Source organism: Ambystoma mexicanum, chromosome 14 (assembly GCF_040938575.1).
Source record: "Ambystoma mexicanum isolate Mex_15411 chromosome 14, UKY_AmexF1_1, whole genome shotgun sequence".
NCBI lineage: Eukaryota > Metazoa > Chordata > Amphibia > Caudata > Ambystomatidae > Ambystoma > Ambystoma mexicanum.
This window is the reverse complement of record NC_090940.1, coordinates 184,785,800-184,809,177: the sequence shown is the minus strand read 5'-3', so window position 1 is coordinate 184,809,177 and position 23,378 is coordinate 184,785,800. Positions and strand designations below refer to the sequence as shown.

The 23,378-nt window shown below is 45.2% G+C and overlaps 1 long non-coding RNA gene across 1 annotated transcript; it reads left to right on the top strand.

Annotated features, from left to right (window-relative positions):
* The first annotated feature begins 4,402 nt into the window (after positions 1 to 4,402).
* LOC138527270 (uncharacterized) lies at positions 4,403 to 12,247 on the top strand. Its single transcript, XR_011283843.1, has 2 exons — positions 4,403 to 4,474; positions 12,049 to 12,247. It is a non-coding gene; the product is annotated as an uncharacterized lncRNA (long non-coding RNA).
* Positions 12,248 to 23,378: the final 11,131 nt, after the last annotated feature.

Genomic DNA, 23,378 nt, shown 5'->3' with positions numbered 1-23,378 from the left:
AGTTCCTGCAGGCTCACGGTTCCTGAAGCGACTGTCATGGTGACAATAAGGAGGAAGACTGGAGGGTCCTGCACTGCCCAGGGAAGAAGCCAGCAGCAGAGCAAAGCGTCGGATAAAAGGTGCGCTCATTAAAACCCAAACAGGTTCCGTTCCTCCTGCTATCCAGTTCACTGCAGCGATGCACAGCAAATTCGACTAGGAGAAGAAGGCTGGCGTTTGGTGTTTGGTGAGCTGGTTGATCCCACCAAGCTCAAGGGAAGAAGATTCCTTGCAGATCTTCTCTGTCGTCAGAGTTTCGGGCGATTTGGACCTGCAGCAGGGCTTCACCGGGATGTCCAGTAGTTGCAGCAGTCCTCTTCCTTCAGCTCCTCGTTGGTTCTCTCGTTCCAGTGGAGACTCTGCCTTCCAAGTCCCAGAATCCTGCTTTTAAGCAGTTTTCCCCCACTCACACACCCTGGCTGTCAATCACACAGCAGGGTGGCTGTCCTGGCAGGACAACCACCTAGCCAATCAAACTAGAGTGCGACTTGGGTCTCCAAGGAGACCATGTGCAGGGGGCCTCAAACCCCTCCCTCATATCCTGTCCACCCAGACACTAAGGTGCCTAAGGAGCGACTTTTCTGATGCTTAGCACGATCCATGTGGTCACTCCTTTCCCATGTTATTGACTATGACTGCTCTGCACTTAGAGCAGCCCCGTAGCAGTAATAGCTCCAACACACCCAGGCAGCCACCATACAGACCAGATGGTTTTCCGTCTGCAATGCGCATTATTTTTTGACGTTGTATTTAGCGGCCTGGCCCGCTTGACCGCTGCGCTACCATCACGAGCAAGGTGTTATTCCCCCTTCTGGCCACCACCACTACAATGGCGCACTTTTTCTGGCGCCTGGACTGCATACCTAGTCTCGAATTACGCCAGTAACGTGGCTGCTCAGGCGCACGCCACACAACTCGATGATCTTTCATCTATACGATTGCATATCGAGCTCGCTTAACTCAATCAGGGCTGTATTACTATATCTTGGACATCATTGCCGTGAGGACCTTTTAGCCTCGCACGGCTTAACTGGTGAGACTGCGGAAACTGTATGATGATGACACGCACTGCTTTTCATCCCGGTACACCCACATGACAGCCCTGCTGTGCTTATCTGAGTTTTTCTTCTCTCATGGGATTCGGGGGAATATGAATGATTAGAGGCCATACTTGCTCTTGTTGCTCCCTGTAGTCCCCAGCCCACACCTTAGTTGTGGTCCGCATACAGTGAGCGCTTTACCTTAATGCATTATTTTGGCATTTGTTTTTCTTGACCTTTAGATGCACAGATTCAAGACGAGTAACGAACGATCCATCTGATACGTGCACACAAGAATACACGCTACTTTTCAATGACCAGCATTCACCACGGCTTCAGGTCAGCCTCTTCTTTTAGTACTTTTACTGTCTACACACTGTCTACCACGTAGGCTTTAGGAACATGATGCGAGAGAACTTGACATATTTTTCGGGTTCTACTCTTGTTTCCTCCCTAGAAAAGCGATGCGAATATCGGGCCCTTTGCACCTGATTGCATTCAAGCTAGTTGACACCATAATACTCCAATCCAGCCGAGCCGAGATTTGTCTCCAGGCACTTCTTCTATTACTCCATCTGAGGTAAATGTACCCTCCATGGTGTGGGGCACATTACCCAGATCTGGTGATGTTATTACACCGCATTATGTTTCTTTGCTTGTTTCTATCAATAAGTCTTGGTCTATATATACTATCTGTTCCTCTGACTCAATTTAACTATACACAGACTTAAGCACTTTTTATTTTTTGGATTATAGGCACACACTTCTGCCAGAAGCACTACTCTCTAGAACTTTACTTTTTTCTGGCTTTGGGTGTTAATCTCTGCTTTTCTTCCCTATCCTTAGCGGAGGTATTGATCACTTTTGTTCAAGACTTGAGTTTCTCTTCTTTTTTTACATTTATTTCCTACAGGAATTGAAATGTTTTTAATCTTTCATTAGCCATCTACGGGTGGCTTTTCAACTTGAATTTTTTGCCCTTTCCCTTTACCCTTTTCTGTTTTTTTCATAGGGGTTAAAAACCGTATACATCTGACTTTTGGTCCTGAGGAAGGCGTTTTCTGTTTAGACCTCTACGCCGAAACGTATTTGACCACACCTGACTGACCTCTTTGGCTGACAGCGGTGGCCACTGTGCCTATATGCACTAGGCCAGTTCACACATACGTAGAGCCGAGATTTGTCTCCAGGCACTTCTTCTATTACTCCATCTGAGGGGTTAAAAAACGTATACATCTGACTTTTGGTCCTGAGGAAGGCGTTTTCTATTTAGACCTCTACGCGGAACGTATTTGACCACACCTGACTGACCTCTTTGGCTGACAGCGGTGGCCACTGTGCCTATATGCATTAGGCCAGTTCACACATACGTAGACCTGAACAGCACTGTAAGAAGCAGTTGGCAAGTGTGAATGTATAAAAAAAGCTTACACTAGCCATACATCTCCACACCCCACTAGGAATTATAATTGTTTCTTTCGTTCCTTGGTTTTCCTTGGAATGTACACAGGTGGACTCCCATAAATAAAACAGGGTGAAAACTAAATAACTTTATAATATTTTTCTGCCTATAAGGATAGAATTCATGTCCTGTGATATTTAGAATTGTTTTGTTTAAATGTAAAGTCTTTTTTTCAGTGGTTTGTCCTTTTGAATTATTTAATTTTTTGTATATTTTCTTTACTTTACCTGTTTCCAATTATTATTGTTTTTTTATGGTGCATGATTTATTCTGATGCCGTTAACATGATTATAATATGTTATGTATTCAAAATTGAACCTGCTTCCAGATAATATTTTGTTAAATGACATTGAGGCTCATGCACAAAAGATTGTTTTATGTTTTTCATTAAAATAACGAGAAATACTAATGTTTGTATGATCAAGTTTCTGCATTGTGTCAAATGTATATCTTCAAAGCAATGATCTTCTGATAACATTAATGACATAATTATATGCAAAGAAGAGGTTAAACACACATAACTTAGGAGCAATAGATTTAGTCTGTGGTAATCCTTCTTTAAAACAGTTTAACACGCAAACTGAGGTTAGAGAAAATAAGGTGAGCATCGGTAATGGATTTACCGCATCACCATTACTTTATTCCCTGTGGAGACACAATTTTGTGATTTTTGTTGCATTCTTTCCCTAGTCTCCCACAGAGTAGGGGTTTCACCCTTCAGTATATATAAGGAGGGTTTCTGAGCAGAAGCCTGCCAAAGGACAGCGAACGAAGGAACCAAACCTGGTTTGGCACGCAGAGTAAAATACAAGCATACCAGTATGGGAAACCATGACGTAGCACAAGTGATGTGGAGGAGAGACTAGGCAAGGCAATGCATGTCCCTACACCCACATCAACATATCCAAGTGCAGATTGTGGGCCAAACCCTGCCACACAGAAATGCATGCTGAGTGCCAATCCCATAACCAACACAGGGCCAAGACACCTGGACCGTGCCCATGTAACACATCACACAAATCCCAAATCAACGGCATGCCACCTGCCATGCATTGAATGCCAATATGCCCCCTCAGAACACCAAGCGTGAGACACCTGTAAGACATGGATGCATGTATGTATGAATATTAAACAGCACAATTGTATGCCTCTGGCATGTGACACCATCACTGATGACCTGCATCTCATCTACCCCCCAGATCTGATGAGGAAGATGCCAAACAGGAGAAGACCTCAAGGGCAGCCACATCACACCATAGGAAAAAGGCCACCACCACCACCACCACCCAGCCAGACAAGCAGGCCACAACCACAGGCAGTGTGCCTGACCGGGTGGAAAGACAGCCACCTACACCTGCTGCCAGTCTGCCGGACACACATCAGGACCAGCAGCACACACCCACACCAGTTGGAGGCAGGTCCCTTCCTGCACCACCCACCACTGAGGACGTCTCGGATGCCAATGTGGAGATCGAGGGAGTCACAGTAGTGACTTCTACACCCACCTCAAGCCCCCTGCCCACCCCCTCCATATGGAGCCCTCAACCACCTAGAGCAGTGATGATCCCTGCCTCCATGACTCTGACCTGAGGGATTCGGATCTGTGCCCCTTCGAGGAGGAGAGCACCCAGGATGTAGGCCCCGTGCATGCACCATCCACCACTCCAGCTCCCACCACTCCAGCTCCCAACAACTCCCTGGAGTCGCACCTGTCGAGGGTGGAGGCTCAACAGGAGGCAATGTTGGATCTGTAGTAGATCAGCTGAGAGAACACATGAATAAAACTCTGAGCGACTAAGTAGGTTGTTTGGATTACGAAGAGAACCCAATTCTTTTATTAATATAACTGTTTTGATTTCTTTTTAGGAGCCTTGGCAAAGGATAGGTCTTCTCTCGAGATGTCTCCAGTTTCAGTAATCAGAGGTCAGTGTAGGTAAGTACTGATAAGAGTCAATATACTTCCTTAAATGTCCTTTCACTGTTGTGACCCTTTTACATCTTTTCTCTGATGCTGTTTTCAACAGTCTCCATGGATATTTCTGTCCTTTCTTGTGGTTTTTCTCTGTGCCTCTCTCTCTCTCTCTGCTTCTTTTTACTTTCCCAGGTTTTGACTTATATGTATATCTATATATATCAACTGAATGTTGAGAAAGACTGTAGCTCTTAGGAAGTCTCTTCTCTAAGCCTTCCTCTTCTTGGTTTAGGTCATGACTCCCTCTCTGCTTCCTTCACTCTTCTAGAAGCCTGAATTCAGTATTTCTCCACGTGCACATCTGCGTTTCCCAACCAGTTCCTAGCGCAACGGCGCTTCACAACTAATTCGTAGCACAACGGTGCTTTTTAAAAAAAAAAAAAAAACAGCTCGTAGCGCGACAGGGTTTCATAGATAGTCCATAGCGCATCGGCGCCTCATAAATAACTCACCGTGCAATGGCGCTTCATAAACAACTCATAATGTAGTGGTGCTGTTTCTTTCACGTAACAGCTTACCGCTAGTCAGCTGGGTCGCACCTTACGGGTCTTCCACACGGGCCAGCAACGCCACTCTCCTCCTTACTCCCTCGCAAACATCAGCAATGGTATACACAGCTCCCGAGGGTTGCCTTCGGATATCGGCGACTCTTCCCCCTCAATCTCCCTCTCCGATGCGAGTGATCGGCTTGTCAGCTGGTAACGCCTCTCTCTCTCTCTCTTCCAGGCTGTTTCGTGGAATCAGCCACGGATCTGTTCGCCACCCTTCCAGGAAGGCAGCGATTATTCTTCGCTTTTCAAACAAATCATTTCCCTTCTTTCCAATAGTGACACACAGTCAGCTGCTGGCGTTCAGCTGTTCTCTCTTGACTTTTCGTTAGTACGCCCAGCTGAGACCGTTGGTTCCCAGCCCCTCCTCCTCGCCCCCGGTCTCCTAGGATACATGTCCATCATAGTCCCTGTGGGTCAGAAGTATTCGTGAATCAATGCTTGGCGTACTGCATGGCCATCCCGTGCATCATGTACTGGCAGGGGGGCTACTTCACCTCCGTCTCCATCCTCATCATCCTCACCCAGTGCATGCATGTCAATGTCAGGTGGCAGTGGTACATTTCTCCAGACACACATGTTGTGCAGCATGACACAGGCCATGGTGATCTTTGCCACCTTCTCAGGACTATATAGGAGTGCCCCACCAGACCTGCTTAGGCAGCAGAACGCGCCTTCAACAGGCCAAAGGTCTGCTCAATCACAACACGGGTACGGGTGTGCCCAACAATTGTACTCCTCTTCATGGCTGTTCTGCGGGTTCCGCACAGGGGTAAGTAGCCACGACCTCAAGGGATATCCTCCATCACCTGCAACCAGATACACATAGGTGTGTGTCACTCTGAGCTGCCACCTTCAGGATGCACAATCATGGCCGCAGCTATTTGGTGTGGACATGCACATGTCCCTGTACGTATGCAAGATTGTTACATTGATGCATACTATACTGTTATGAGGCGTGGTAGTCTGGATGGTGTTCAATAGATGATGCAGGGTGTATTAATGCATGCTGAGGCGGATGTACTGTGGTTGTACGACAATGTTTAGCCTCCCTTTCATGCTGTGTATTCTACACTGTGCATGGTCACACTAGCCACATTGGCACAGTTGCAATCCTGTTCAGTCATGCATTGCTTGTCATACCCATGATGGCCTGGGCGTGCCTCTTACTTGTTGTCATCGATATGCATATATGGTAAAATGTGTGCCAGTGATGTGTCATGTTCTGTTTGGGAGGTTCAGGTCAGGAGTGTTTAGCTCTGCATGCATTCTACAATCACCGACATATCCTACCCAGGTGGAGTATGCACCCCCCTTCCCACCCAGGTGGAGTATGCACCCCCCTTTTCCCACCCAGGTGGAGTATGCACCCCCCACCCTTTCCCACCCAGGTGGAGTATGCACCCCCCTTTCCCACCCAGGTGGAGTATGCATCTCTACACATCAGTACCCCAAAGCACTGCCATGGGCCAGTCAGACAACTCACCAAGCAGCCAGGCATGTGGTCCAGCATGTTGCTCCATGTGACGGGGTAGCGTGGAGTGCAGCACGATGGGCATCATGTGTTGATCCGGGGAATCGAGAGCAGCAATGTGTGATGATCTTGCTGGAGTCACATACCATCTGCACATTGATGGAGTGGTATTGCTTGCGATAGCGGTACACCGTCTCTATTTTATTTTAAAATTTATTTAATGGCGTTTGTGGTTATATGCATTGTACATTATCACTGGTCAGGTCCTTAACTCAGTATGACTGACTTACTTGCAGTTAACATACCGTTATATTCAAAGTGACTAACAACATTTATACAACAAAGTAACATTGACTGTCTCCTTATGGGGGATAGCTGGAGGTTAGTCTGTCCCTGGAGGGGGGGTGGGTGGTTGACTCGGCTTTGGGGGGTCTGCGGGAATCTTTCCTGAGATGGCCTGGGTGACGGGGGGCCGTAGTCCAATATTTGTCCATTCTTGTGGGTCAATAAGATATTCGGGTTGATTGTTCAAGGGGGTTTATCATCGGAGGATCGAAGTATTTTAGACATAGTGTCTTTCCATGCCTCCAGTGCCATGCTTGATTCCTCAGTGGATCTGGCTATGCTGTCTTCCCAGGCTCTGGTTTCAGCGTTTGCCCACCTTTCCAGTTCGATGCGCCAAGCTTTATAACTCGGACCCGCAGGTTTTTTCCATGCCATGGCGATGGTTCTTTTGGCTGTTATGCATAGCAAGTCCATTAATTTCACAGCGTATTTAAGTTTGGCTAGCCTGGGGTAGCTACCCAGGAGGCATTCTTCTGGGGTCCATTTGTATCTTGTGACTTCAGCTGCCTCGCAAGTCTGCTTTACTTTTGCCCAGAGGGTTTGTGTCTTAACGCAGGTCCATAGCATGTGGATCAGGTCTGCACCTTCTGTCCTGCACCAGTTACATTGTGCTTGAGTGGTCTTATTGAACATTGCTTTTTTACTTGGGGTCAGGTAGGTGCACATTGATTTGTATTAATCGGAATCTCTGGTTCCTTGACACCTCCTTTGGGAACGACAATGCCCTGAGCCATTTGTTGTCAGACATTTCCTGTCCCATGTCCGTTTGCCAGCGGGTCCTTAATGCTTTGCTGCGAGGGTTGGGGATGTTGCGCAAAATGCTGTATAGCTGTGATACCACCTTTCCACCATCATTCAGGTTGTACATCAATGTCAGGAAGGGGTCAGCCTCCGGTTCTTCTGGCCAGGTGGCCCATCTCGTTTGGGCTATGTTACAGAGCTTTTGGTACCACAGGAATTGTCCGGCGTGGATGTCCTCCTTCTCCCGTATTTCGGCAAATTCTCTAAATATGCCATCCGTGTAGAGGTCACCCCAAGTATATAGCCCCTTCTTCTCCCACGATCTGATGTTGTGCAGGCTAATGTCTGTTTCGCTCAGGCCGGACAATATCGGCACTTCTTGGAAGTATGGTGGTTTCAGGAGCAGGATCATCATGGCTCTGTGCCATATTTTCTTACCCAGGTTTGCCAGAAATGGTGGTCTGCACATAAGGTTTTTAGGGGCCCAGATCAGTTCTTTCAGCCGAACCGGCTTTATCAACTCTTGCAGCAGGGGGGACTCGGAAGTGACATCATCTGCTAGCCATTTGGATACATGGCTCAGTTGGGCTGCCAGGTAGTATTTTTCTAAACTTGGTAGTTGTATTCCGCCCTGCTCATATGGCAGGACCAGCGTGGATAAGGCCACCCGGTGTCTGCCATTTCCCCACAGGAATTCCTTGATTATTGCGTCAAGGAGTTGGAAGAAGGGTTTTGTAATGTAGAAATGCACATTTTGAAATCCGTATAGGAATCTGGGGAGAATGATCATCTTGACTATTGAGGCCCTTCCTAGTATAGATAGTGGGAGCTTTGTCCAGAATTTTATGGATTTCCGAAGTATGGGTACCGCAGCCTTCGTATTATGCTCATGCATCAGCTCTGGGTGTGCATTATTAGGATCCCAAGGTAACGGAAAGATGTCGTCTGCCACTCGACGCCTACCTTGGGGAGTTCATCGGTGCTTCTATTTTTCAATCCAGATAGTGGGAACAAGCAGGATTTAGTTTTGCTGAATTTTATGCCAGAGAATTTGGCATAATTGTCTAGAACATCCAATATTGTCGGGACATTATGATGGGGGTTATTAACGTATATCAGGACATCGTCGGCATATATTGAAATGATGTGGTCTATTCCTGCCAGCCTAATCCCTGCATCGAAGAACTGCTTTCTAAAATAAATTGCTATGGGTTCTAATCCCAGGACGTAAAGCATGGGAGAGAGTGGGCAGCCCTGCCTAGTGCCCCTTTGGATGTCCCAGGCTTCCGACACGTATTTCCCAGATTTAAGCCTAGCCCTCGGATTGTTGTATAGGATCTTAACCCATTTGATGAATCTTTGGGCAATACCAAATCCCTCCAAAACCGCTATAAGCCACTCCCAGTATATGGAGTCAAACGCCTTAATGGCATCCAAGGATAGTAGTGCTAGTTGTTTGTCACATGTGTTGGTTTGGGCTATGATATGTTGAAGCCTTCGCAGGTTCAGGGACGTGCTGCGGCCGGGTATGAAACCGTTCTGGTCTATGTGTATGACGTCTCCAATCACTTTAGAGAGTCGGTTTGCTAGAATCGTCGTCAATATTTTAACGTCATAATTTAGCATAGCGAGCGGACGGTAGGAGTCACATTTATCGGGAGGTTTATCAGGCTTGAGCATTGGTATCACCAGGGTTTCTCTCATGCTGTCTGGTAGGATGCCTTCTTCGTAGGCTTCTAAAAAGACCTGGTGTAGTAGGGGGCTCAGGGAAGGTTCAAATGTTTTGTAGAACTCGGGGGGGAGCCCATCGGTTCCCGGGGTTTTACATGTGGCCAGGGAGCGAATGGCTTCTGTTATATCCTCTAGTGTGATGTCAGAGTCTAAAGTGTCGGATCGTGTTGGCGATAGTCTGGGTAGACCTATTTCTTCTAAGGTGTCCAAGATTTGTTCTTGCGGGACTTTTTCTGTATGTGAGTATAGTTTGGCATAGTAGGCTTTAAAGGTATCATTAATGACCTGTTGGGTTCTATGCTCTACTCCGTGTTCGTCCTGTAGTATCGTGGTTATGTGTTTGGGGTGCTCTCTTTTGCAAAGCCAGGCTAGTAACCGGCCAGGTTTGTCGGCTTCTGTGTGTATTCTGTTTGTTCTGCTTATGAAGTCAAATTTAGCGGTACACCATCTCTATGGCATGGGGGACTGCCAATTCTACATGGGTGCAGTCCAGGGCACCAACACGATTGGGCATGACTGCCAGTGCATGGCAGCCTACTTTGGTGTCCGCTATCTCCTGGGCAGTCTGAAGTAGGGATATGTGGGTGCTTGCGTGCTTCAGGAGGGCATCCAGCACTTGGTTCAACATGCGTGAAAAAAGTGGTTGTGAAATGCCATGCAGCTGCCCCACTGTGTGTTGATAGGTGCCTGTGGCCAGGAAGTGGAGCACGGACACCACCTTTAGTAGCAGGGGGATGGCAGTGCGTATTTCTAAGAGGCTGGTAATGTCATTGTGTATCATGTCCACTATGGTGGTGATGGTGTCCCGGTCCAACCGGTACAGGGTGTGCATCTGCTCAGGGGTTAGGTTGAATGGCCTGGGTCTGATGCAAGGGATTGGTGGCTGCCTACGAGGCACTGCTGGCTGCGCTGGTGGTAATTGCTGGGCCTGTCTCACCCTCCTTTTCCTCCTGCGTCTCCTCTGTGCTGCCTGTTGTTGCTGCTGTTGTTGTAGTTGGTGTTGTTGCTGTAGGAGTATTGGCATGTCCTCCAGCAGCATGATTGCAACAGCTAGTGGTAGCATTTTGGTGTTGGAAGGGGTGTGGTGTGTGGGTGTGCTCATTTTATAATGGCCCAGCCTCCATTGTGCAGCCCGTGATTACCGGCTTCTGGATTCTGGTATTTGCATGTCCTCGTGGGTTGTGATGTCCTCCTATTACTGGCATGCCGGTATTTGCTCTGCGAAGAGACGCGTGTATGCGCCCATGCCGCTATTAGAGGCGCCGCTATTAAGGGTGCCGCTAATAGCGGGTTGCCGGGTCAGAATACGCCGGAGCGGTAAGCAATGCCGGTAATCCTTTAACGGCTTCGTGTTTCCGTTACCGCCAACCTCGTAATGAGGCCCATAGTAAAAAGATGATGCCTATGGAGTAGGTGAGACACCATAGTCCATGAGCAAAAAATGTTCAACACACAGCAAAACACATGTAAGAGTGGGAAAAAAGGCTCACACTCTTACGCGTTGAAAAAAAGAAATCCTAGAAATCCAGCAAAGCTTCTGAGGGACTCAGTATGTAAGGGAAATTAGCCAATCTGGAGAATTCTCCCTAACAGGTCTCACAGTAACCAGAGGGCCAGACCAGCCGAAGTTCCCTGTTCTACCACACCTGTCGCTGCGTGTTCATCCCACCCTGAATGAGAGGGAAGGTGCTGCGCCAATTTGAACTATTGCTTGCACTTTTAACCAGCTTGACGATGCATCGTGCCCTAGCTAAGCTCGTTACACTGTAGGCTCAAATCGACTGCACAATGACAGGACCCAATCGAAATCACTGGAGAGTCACACAGCCACCAACTCTAATCAGTGGTTACAACCAAGGCTCAACCCAACTAGCCCTTGAATGGTTGCCTCATCGACCTGCACATCGATGCACCCAAGATCACAATTTAGATGACGATTGGCCACCGACTCGAACTGCTCATCGTCCTCTACCAGTGGCTAAAAGCCTTACTCGGCCTGGCACAACTACGAATCGATTCTTGGACCGCCCGACCTGCCTGCTTGGGAGCTGGCCTTCTCCTGCACTGAACAGCCAAACCTGCCCCTACTCGGCATCCACTTGCCGCTTAGGCATCCACAATCCAATGTGCTCGCACTGAGCTTGATCCGCTCGCATCAACGTTCGACACCGGGTCTTACTCTGTCAACCTACCAAGAACTGAAACCAGGTACTATCAACCCTGAACAGCCCCCTTCGTGCATTGGGATCCTAGAGACTGGTTAGGTCATTTAGATGTAGTGCTGTAGGGGCAAACCAAGGCTTTGGTTGTGACCACCTAATCACTGTCAGTATACCCAGCATGGCACAACTCATGAAATGCTTTGTCAAAGTGTGGCTCTTCCACCATGGAGGTGTTGACACATACTTAGGTAGCTACTTGTGTATTTTTTGTGCCCATTGCTTCCTGTTAACACTGGTACAAATTACAAGAAAGATAAGGGTATGGATTGTCAATCCCAAGGGAGCATGCTCACTTATCTGAGATGGTTGCATGTATCCGAAAGACTTTAAGGTGAAGACTACTTTATAAGGACAGATACAAGAGTTGCGTGATAATATCTCTGGGTTGCATGACATGATCCTACAAGTATACATGTAGATTTAAAGAGTTTATAAACTGTGACTGAACCTGCTCTGTTTTGTAATTTTTTTCAGAAATGTTGCTCCTGAAGAAGAGGTCGACACCCTGAAACGCACTGAGCACAAAGTATTGCAACTGAAGGAATAATTTTTTTTAAATGTATTTTCTATTTATGAATATTTGTGAATTTAGAGGCACTTGATACACCTGGCTACTATTGAGTTTGTAACTCTTTTTTGATTTGTATATTACATTAAAATGTATGAATTCTTATGAACTTTTGACTGTATGTTCAGTTAGATTGGAGTGCAGGGGACGATAATGTCCCAAGTGGTAGACACTGTGGTTTGCAAAACACCACACACCCATTAGAACGAAGAAACTGCATTCAGATGCTCTCTACTATTTGCATGAATGTCCCACTAACAAGGTCAGACGAAGTCAGGCGAAGATTGCATCCACCTGAAGACAGTTAATACTCCACAGGTGTATAAAAGGAGTGGCTACAAGAAACAGAACAAATGAGTTGGAGCCTGGGAAGGAACCTGAGCCAGAGAACAAGCTAACAGGCAACGAGGAAAGCCTGAGCACCCCGCGATCTGCTTTTGGAGAAGAGAGCGATTAGAAGCTGAGAGCCTCTGGTTTGAGAAGGCTAGAGAAAGCGTGGCGATAGAGCCATGTCTACAAGGAGCCAGAAGGGGATTACGCGGTATGCTGATCTCTGAAGAGAAGTCCTTGTAAAGGTGCTCATTCCCCTGGGCCAGCGAGGCAGCCGGAGTGTCTAAGGGGCAGGTGAGGAGCGCCTGACCTCGACACGACATAACCGCAAAAGCTACGCTGGAGAAAACACAACTGGTGAGTTTAAAGTGAGTTGGGAGCCTAGTTGGTGAAAGACCCGAAGCGCAAGAGATAATTTGTTGTAAGAGAAGGACACGCATAGGATGAATGATGCACTGAAGAGAAAGCTTCAATTGTCCATTGTGAACTGTAATGTGAAAGTGAAGGAACAAAGTAACAGAGTGGTTGGTGTACATTTACATGTTGTGGAAAGACTCTGTTAAAAAGGAATCATTTTCCAAAAGTGCAGGGGAGCTGTGCGAAACTCGAAGTAGGAGAAAAATACACAGCATGAGAGGAGAGCTGTGTAAGACATAAAGAGCGAGCTGAAAACCGGAGAAAAGCTAAAGTGTGCCTGTGGCACGACCAATTGTGCAGGGAAGCTGTACGAGGCAGGAAGAGGGAGCTGAAACCCCATGAAAAGCTAAGTGTGTCTGAGGCACAACCAATTGTGAAAGTAAGGAAGCTAAAGAGTGCCCGGGGCATTAATGTGTTTGTGAACTGTGATAAAAGTTATAGCGTGCCGGGGTCATGATGCCATGAAAGCCAAGATAAAGGAGTGGTCACTCACAGGGCTAAGTAAAGCGGTGCACTCTCGAAAGTCTCTGATATGAAGAGTTGTTGAGAATTGTTGAACTGTTGGGGAAGGCAAACCTCATTTGTGAACTGGAGAATCTAACATGAAGAGGAACTATTGAACTGTCCAGTTGTTGGAATTGTAGGGGAAGGAAAACCCTGATGAAACCAGAGCAAGGGAGTTGTGTGAAAGTGAAATATTGTGAACAATGAAATTCCTGGGAAAAGGTGCCAAGAAGGGCTTCAGAGTCAGTGGAGAACGAGAGCCCTCACTTCGTGTGAACTAAAGGAACGTTGTGTGAACTATTTGAACCCAAGGAACGTTGTTGAAGCCCAGGTAACTCAAGCTTGGGGAAGGGAGCTGTGGGGCAGTTCTAATGCCATCCTGATATTATTTTGACTCACGTTTTCATTTTGATCAAATCCCATACACATTATTGTTCTAGAAGAAAGTGAGCGCAAGCATAGGTTCGACACAGACATCTTAATTTAAAAAAAAAGTATTGATTATTTTAGTTGAATAAATCAACTTTACAATCATTTGTCATAAACAACGATAAAAATGACACTGGTACAGCCTTAGACATTTCTCTTTACAATATTTGCATTTCATAAAAATAAAAAGAAATTCCAACATTTGACTCACAGTTCATGAATTTAAAACTTGAATCATTAGTTTTGTTAAAACAATCAGTTGGGCGTTTTGTTATAACTCATTAAATCCCCTAGATTTTTCAGGAAGATTAAAGCAACTATTCTCAATGCAGTCAGGCGTCCACACATAATCATCAGCCACAGTGTTTCAAGTGTAATTTCTCTGTAGTCTCTGACAGCTGGTCTCAAATAACGAAAAACATAAAGCTTTACATTCAACTAGCAAGTGACGCAAGGTCTCTATTTGTGTTTCACTTTTACAATACCTACATAATCGTTCATGAGATGCAATGATTTTACGTCTGGCCAATATTTCACCAGTAGGCCACAAATTCAGCCTAAACCTCAGAAAATCTGATTGATGTTGCTTAGATGGACATTTGATCAAATAGGGTTCAGGCAAGCTGTACTTTTTGTGCAAAAAAACCTCCCCATCAAAATCACGATACAAAAGACAGGTCGTTTTTTTTCCGAGCCCAACCCCATTTAGAATAATTTGGCTTAACATACGTGGGATTTTGAACAAGGGTCTCAATAGATACATCAGCATAAGCCAGACCATTTATGACTTCTTGTCGCCACTTACGTGCAAATTCATCATCAGAGGTCAAAATGTAACAGGAAAGAGCATTCATAAGCAAATTGGATGGACCAGCTAAAAGGCATTTCCTACACAAAGCTAACAATTGCCATTAATAACGAGCATAGCGAGAAGTTAAACCCATCTCACTATGAATCAAGGCAACCAAGCGTTTTTTCCCAAAATTTGGACTAAAATTTACTCCAAACGGTCTCCGAAACAATGGGAAAAGTTTCAGTTTCAGAGCCATATAAAAGTATTGGGGTTACCTTTTGCCAAAAATAGGTCAGGGCTGGCTGGTTAGAAAATTTTCCAAATTTTGCTTGTATGATGGTTGTCTGTGATATGGTCATATCAAGTTTGTTGTTTAGATTGAGCAAGTGTGCATCACTAAACGCAGCGGATATTGTGACTCCCAAGTACGTGTATCGATGGACACACTCCAGTCTTTCATTTTGGATTACCCATTTAATTTTCATATTTTTGGCATTAGCATTGTGATTAAACACCATGACCTTCGTTTTCTCTAAATTAATTGTCAAGGCATTTCCCTTAACATATGTTGACAGAGCATCTAGAAGATTTTGGTGCCCCACCAGTGATTTTGATATCAACACCAAGTCATCGGTGTATAATAATGCTGGAAACTTTTTAGTTCAAAACTTGGGAGCATCAGATACAATATCACCAAACCTTCTGCAAATGTCTGCTATAAAAAGGCTAAACAATGCTGATGCCAGAATGCACCCTTGACGTAATCCTCTATAGGTCTTAATCGAGGAAGACAGTAACCCACCTAAATTCAATATGATTTGAATGCTGGTTTCAGTATGAAGTGTTTTAATGAGTGCAACAATATAAGATGGATATTGCTCAAATATTAGTTTTTCCCACAGGAAATTTCATGACACAGAGTCAAACGCAGCGCGTAAATCGACAAACACCAAAAACAAGGATTGTTTCATGATCTGATGGTGTTTTATCAGGGATGTTATAGCTAAAAGGTTTATTGAGGTACCCTCGACCTGCAACAAAACACGTTTGACATGGGTCGCGTTTAGAATGTTCAGTCATCAATTTTCTGAAATGTAGCATTCTAAATCTAGCAAAGATCATCCCTGGAGCATCGAAAAGGGCAATCGGCCTATAATTAGCTGGACAGGACCGATTGCCCTTCTTGAATATTGCAACAATGAAAGATTTCAGCCATGAGTTGGGAATAATATTAGACCTGAGGATCTGGAGAAGACATTGTACATAATTTTTGACCAGAGCTCTGGGTGTTGTTTAAACATGTGGTTATTTAACCTGTCAGGCCCAGGAGCTCTTGAACTGCTTGATTTCATTATAAACTGCAGGATTTCCTCTTCTTGTATTTGCAAGCAATCGGCATCAAATATGTTAGTTATCAAGATGGATTTCTCACAAGTCGGTCTGGAATACAATGCTGTATAATGTGAAACCCAATCATCTTTATTTGCACTGGCAACTGGTTTGCATGATTTGCTGTGTTAAGTAGCGTCCAAATTTCAGCAGTATTCTTGGAACTAATCACAGTCAGCATGGCCTCTCCATCAACTTGATGAAGCCATCCTTTATACGCCTTGATCCAATTTCTGTATTTATTTTTCAAGGACTTAATGGCTTGGCATCTTATATGAACTGGTAATAACAATGGCAGTTTTTTTGTCTTCGAAAACAGGCTTTCCATTCTTGCACTTTTTGTCGAACACATGCCTAGGAACAAAACAGCTATGTGAACTGGTGTTTAGGGACAGCTTGTATGTCTGTAGGGGGGGGAGTAGTCTTCGCCCGATCAACCCACCTCACCACTGACACCCAAGATGACACTATTAAGTTTTTACAAACGTGATGCGTTCCATCGAAATCGCGTTCTGGATTTGTTAGTTATCAACCTGGAGGTGTATCCACAAGTATCTGCTTTTCGAACCACTTCATTGACACCCCAATGGGCAGAAAGCAAGTCGTGATCACTCTTGGTTTGTTGTACAATTTCAAATTTAGTTATCGAGTTGAAGGTGTTGGTATCAACATACATATAGTCAATTATTGACTTACTAGAGCCCCTCTGCTAAGTGTGTTTAGGAGGCACATCACTTTCAAAAGAGCCATTCAACATAAGCAAATTGCGATTTGGCATGAAGTTCATCCATTTGATGCAAACTTCATTGTTCTTGGTACTCCCTTTAGATAAACAGTGCAAGTTTAGATCACCCATGATCAAGATATTCGTTATTCCATCAGTTAATACGGCAAGATTCAACAATTCTTCCATATCACTAAAGAATTTCGGATCAGCCAACCCCACTTGGTTACAATAAACATTGATCAAGGCAATTGTACCAGAAACATACATAATTTTAACCATTTGTAGAAAAGGGTTAGGTGCTACCCACGGGAAAAGGAGCAGTCCCACACCACACTTTACCGCCACCATCAACCCCAAGGCCGGTCATCTTTGTGCCTTCTTGATGGCAGGTGACAATACGATATCATAGCCATTCCACGTGGGTGTGTCTGTAAGCCATGTCTCCTGTAGCGCTATAATGTTGTAAGATAGTTCGCCATTTGGGGTTGGACTATGTTGAGAATTTCCAATGACATTATACATTTTCAGTGTCGGAATATGCACAGAAGTTATGCATTTACTATCATTCACCAATTTTTCCAATTTTTATGGTTTTCTGGATCAATGGCCAGCAAAAAAACCATTGTGAACAGTTCCATCCTTGCTTGCCAGAAAACATTGCAGACCAAGTTAGAGGATATCCACAATCTAACAACAGACAAGTTAACATTACTCAAAAATTCTACTTGTGTGATGTCACTCGAGGTAACATCGCTAAGGCTGGGCAGATCACTGCAGATAGCTAGAATAATAGCTCTACGGAGATCGTAAGTTGGAAACGGTGCACCACGGCACTTTAAGATGAATCAGTGATGTGTGTCTGGGTTAAGATTGTGTCTTGAGTCTTTACCACCGAACACTTGGTTGTTAGTTTGCGGAGGAGCCTTAGCTTTGTGGTTATTACAAGGGTCTCGACTAAGATCAATGAAATCAAAACACCTCTCGACTCTTTTATCCAGATTATTGGTCTCAGATTTGCTAATCAAGCGCCCTAGTTTCCCTTGTAGGTAGTCATCCATAAATCGTTGAATGTCAGCTTTGAGATCATCAAGTATATATGCTGTGTTAGCAGATTTGCTGGCTTCAAGAATCGATGATGTCTCTGAGATTATGTTGTTCAAAGACAGACATGGCGGTAGTATGTTGTTAACTAAAGAGTGTGAGGTGCTAGATGAGTTAATGGTTTTTACTTGGGGCTCTAAGTAGGGAGCCAATGATGTAGTAGGTCCGCTCACTTCTACTTTTGAATGTTTAAAAGCCATATATTCATCTAAGGAGCACCTTAAGTCCGCCCTCACATCCTTTAAGATATCATCAAAGTAAGGGGATTTAATTGGAAGCATTCTGTGTGCATATGTAGGTGACAGTGTCTTGCGTTGTGTCCTTCACTAAATGGTTTACACAAATCTGCTGTTGTGATAGAGAATTACCAGCAGAAGTTGTGTTCACCATTGTTTGTGGCGTCAGGGGTTTAACCGTGCTCAAGGTCTTCGGTTCAATCACATTCGTCACAGTTAGATTCAGGATAGGCAACTGGCGAGTGCTCACTATAGGACACAATGTATTCCCTGAGGTCTCAATTAAAGCTACAAGATCATTGAGAGGAGGATAGTCCGCTTGTAAGTTCTTGTTTTTTTTGTTGCTGGCCCTTTTGTTTGCATGTTGTTAAATGTTTGTATTTGGTCAAGGCAAGATTACCAACACCAAACTCGGGAGTCTTGAGAGATTTCAGAAGATTTATAAATTGTTTCACATTAGCCTTATTGTTTGTGACCACATTTTTTAAGTTTTTCGATTTAAGATTGCTAGATTCTGAGTCCTTGGGAATGTTGTTAGTTTCACTTATTTGTTTCCTAAATAAGGTATAAACTGGTTTTGGATTAATGGTTATATTACTTTTAGGAGACAAAGGATTCAACTTTAAATTAGAGGACCTGTCTTCTTCGGGCTCTTCAGGGCAAATAATATGCTCAATTAGTGGTAGAGCCTTACTTTGTGTAATCGATCGATTGTGAAGAATGGGCATGGAAGGAGGTGATTGTAAGGAACACGTGTTCTTATCAAAGCTCTGAGCATGCATATTTAAATCACCATTCGTACCATTTTTGAAATTCCAACTATTCATCCACACTGTAATACCGTCAATCTTCTTAAACTGCTCAGTTATTTTTAAATATAGTGTCTCAAACAATTTTACCAAGGACATTATAGTTGTGTTCTTGGCACTCAAGGTAATTTCCAACAAGGGATTATATTTTGGCGAAGGATCATTAACCATTGATGAGACAGAAGACATCTGAGGGCCCGGAATCTTCCGGGCAGTTGGTTGTGCATAAGATCTTGAGCACACTATAGAAATATCGTTTGAATGCTCAAACAAACTCAGTGACTGATATAAGCTTATTTCAACATCCTGTGAGCCTGTTGCCTTTGGCGGGGTGGAATCTACGAGGTAATTTGCCTTATCATGTTTTTTGGACATGTTATCTGAGGGTAATGTCACGCTCACCTGGTCTCCACGGGGGCGTAGCACGTAGTCGTATGACTGATAGCTGTACTGGCGCAGTTTTGATGGTATGATGGCGTCCTCTCCCTTTTAACCTCCCTAGGAGGCGTTAGCCTGCAATGGTGAAACAAGATGTTAGCTATGAGTGGGTTGGATTGGTCCCACTTCTTGTCACCACCTGATGCCCGACTCCTCTCCTCCTCACCTTTGAGTTTGATGAGGCTGGCTCTCCGTCCTGCTTAACCTTCAGCAGGGGCGCGGTAGGCACAGTCTTTTTCTGGGCGCAGTTACCTCACTGTTCCAGAGTGCTGTTACTATACGTTTCGGAATGCTGGGATTATCGGGTGAGTATCTACCTCAATAGCAGCTTGGTATAGATGCTCAAAGTCTTATTGTCCCAATGTTCAAACGTATTTGTTTTCTCTTGCAGGTGCAATTTTGGTGCAGAAATCAAGTAAAAGATTTGACTCTTCCAGGATGCTAAATAGTTGCCTCCAGGTGAGTATATTGTGGATGAAAGGCGCTGAGTGATGGAATAAATGTTCGTTCAGTACTGAGCGTGACTAACCTGCTGTTCTTTTTCTGTTCCCTTTTGCAGGTGTGGCGCGGTCCCAAGATGAAGAATGGACTGGTTGCATCCAGGTGAGTATATACGCGGATGAAAGGCGCTGAGTGGCTGAATAAATGTTCATTCAGTATTGGGCGCGGCTAACCTGCTGTTTCTTCTTCTGTTCCCATTTGCAGGCGCAACGCACCCCCCTAGATGAAGAATGGAAGAATTGCTCCAATGAGACCAGGAGGAACGCGGAATCCCGGGTGAGTATCGGCACCTGCGTGGACGTTCTTTCAGCAGGGGCGGCGATCAGGAAACCAGCTGGAGATGCGACCGATGGACCGGATTGCAGGTAAGCGTTTGGTCGTTGAAGTAACACCTGTTCTTCTCTTTTTCTATTTCCAGGCTCCGATGGATGGAAGCACTGATGGGCGTGGCTGTAGAAGCTTGAGGACAGAGCAGACACGGTGAGCGCTACGCTGCAGGAGTGCAGAATAACACAAAGCGTGTTCTGCATGCGGGGTGTGGCTTATATAGCCTTGTAAGTAGTTCCAGGTAAAGTAGTCCCTTTGCCACACCCTGGATTATACCAAGGCTCAGCCTCACTAGGCAGGTTAAAAAGTTCCATGAGTTCAGCCCATTTCATGAACCTGGCGCCAACGGTGCCAGGACTGAGTCCATGAGGCTCTGGGGCGCTTTCTTGGGGCCTGACAAGCTCTTATGGGTGGTGGGGACTGGGATGGGCCCAACAGCTCCAGGGGTTTTAGAGCTCGCACCATGACAGCCCCCACCCCCCAAAGCTCCCCTAAAGGCGGGGTCTTCCCTTGGTCCTGGTTTGTTCGGGTGGCTATGATGGAACCTCTTTAACAATCATGGTGCATGAATGTGTTCACTAGGTTCCCAAGATCTTTCCTGTGGTCCATATTCTTTCCAGTCTATTAGATAAAATAGTTTTGATTTGATGATTTTCGAGTCCAGGATATCCTTGATCTCAAATTCGGGTTCTCCGTCGACCAAGATTGGTTTCGGTGGTTTCGGTATCCGGGTTCCTGGTTGTACTGGTTTCAGAAGTGAGACATGAAACACAGGATGAATTTTCATTTGTGAAGGTAAATCCAGCTCTACGGCTACCGGATTGATGATAGCCTTAATGGTGTATGGACCTACGTATCTGGGATTGACGGTTCGGGTTCCTTTCATGGGTATGTGTTTGGATGCCAACCATACTTCATCTCCGACTTGATACCTTGGAGCTTCACTCCTATGGACGTCTGATGACTTCTTGTATCTTTCCTTGGCTTATTTCAGCTGGTCTGTTGCTTGCTTTAAAGCTTGAGTTATGGTAGTGTGCAAGCTTTTCACTGCTGGCAATTCCAAAACTTGAGGAGAGTCAAGATTAGAGGTTCTTGGATGCAATCCATGAATGGTGTAGAAGGGAGTCTGTCCGATGCTGGAGTGCAGGGAGTTGTTGTAGGCGTATTCGGTTATCCATAAGATGTCTTTCCAACTGTTTTCTGATTGATGTAACATAAATCTGAGGTATTGTTCAAGAGTCTGGTTGGTCCTCTCGGTCTGACCATCAGTCTGGGGATGGTGGCTAGTAGAGAGTCTTACATCGATTGCGGTAATTCGCAACACTTTTTCCAAAATCGAGAGATAAATTGGCTGCCGCGATCTTAAATTAGAATGGAAGGGAACCCATGTATTCGGACTATCTGAGCTAAAATTCCTCAGCTAGGGTTGAGGCTGAGGGTAGGCCCTTCAGTGGAATGAAATGAGCATCTTTGAAAACAAGTCCACCACCACCAGGATTGTGTTGAACCCGTCACAAGGAGGAAGGTCAGTTATGAAATCAAGAGACAATGTATGCCAAGGCGTAGGTGGAATATCCAGTGGTTGCAGTTGACCTGGTGACCTCTTCTTCGAGGCCTTGTTTTGAGCGCAAACTCCACAGGATAACACAAATTGCTTGATGTGCTTGCGCCAAGTAGGCCACCAATAGTATCGCTTGATCTTGGCTTCGGTCTTAGCAATCCCAGGATGGCCTTCAACTAGTGATTCGTGGTAAGTTGAGATGACCTTCTCCTGAAGTTCCTTGCTGGGTAGGTAGAGACGTCCTTAAAAATAAGGTAAATGATTTGAGACCGAATGATGAACACTTTTAGTGGACCAGTCTTTCAGAGTGTCTGTGTCCATGAGATGTGTGATTTCTTCGTGGATGTCGTCTAAGGTTAGAGACTTTGTCACTACTAATATCTTTTCTCCGGGAATGATGGACAAAGGGTCTAGGTTGGTGGATTCCTCTTCTACCCCAATGCGAGATAGGGCGTCTGCCTTGCCATTTCGACAACCAGGTCGGTAAGTAATTACGAAGTCAAATTCGGCAAAAAATAATGCCCATCGGAGTTGGCGAGATGATTGGGTCTTTGCCACCTTTAAATATTGTAGGTTGCGGTGGTCAGTGATTACAGTTATTGTATGTCTTGCTCCCAGTAGATAATGCCGCCAAGCCTTGAAGGCCGCCTTGATGATCAGGATGTCCTTGTCTGTAATGGCATAATTCAATTCTGGCGCCGTGAATTTCCTTGACCAGAAGGCCACTGGATGGAGCTGACCTGTCTCAGGATCTTTTTGCGAGAGGACCGCTCCCATTGCTGAACTGGAAGCGTTGGTTTCGACCACATACGGTAGGTCTGGACGTGGATGTTTCAAGATCGGGGCTGAGATGAATTTTTGTTTCAAGTCTTGAAAGGCCTTTGTGGCTTCTTCTGACCATTGGAAATGTTTGTTCTTTCGTAGTAGAGAAGTAATGGGATGAACAAGCTGTGAGAACCCCGGAATGAAGCGGCGATAGAAGTTCGCAAATCCGAGCATTCTCTGAACACCTTTAATTGAGGTTGGAGAAGGCCAGTTGAGAATGGCGTCAACCATCTATGAATCCATGCGTACACCATGTGGGGTTAAGATAAACCCAAGGAATTCGACCTCCGTAATATGGAAGAAGCATTTTTCCAGTTTTGCGAACAATCTATGTTGACGAAGTTTGTCCAAGACTGCACGGACATGTTTCACATGTTCCTGTTCCGAGGATGAATATACCAAAATGTTGTCTATGTATACTACGACACACACATCAATCAATTCACGGAGGACGTCATTCATGAAATAATGGAACGCCGCCGGGGCGTTGCAAAGTCCAAAAGGCATCACTTGGTATTCGAATAATCCATATTTGGTGCGGAAGGCGGTCTTCCATTCATCCCCTTTTTTTATTCGTACCAGATGATATGCCCCTCTAAGATCTAGCTTGGTATAAATTCGGGCATCTTTAACTTGATCCAGGAGCTCAGGAATCAGAGGCAAGGGATAACATTTTTTAACTGTGACTTGGTTTAATGCGCGGTAATCGATGCAAGTCCTAAGGTCTCCTTCCTTTCTTGGCACGAAGAACAAAGGCGAGGCTGCAGGGGACTTGGACGGGCAGATAAAGCCGTTAGCCAGGTACTGGTCCAAGTATTTTTTCAAATGCAGATTTTCAGGCTCCATGAG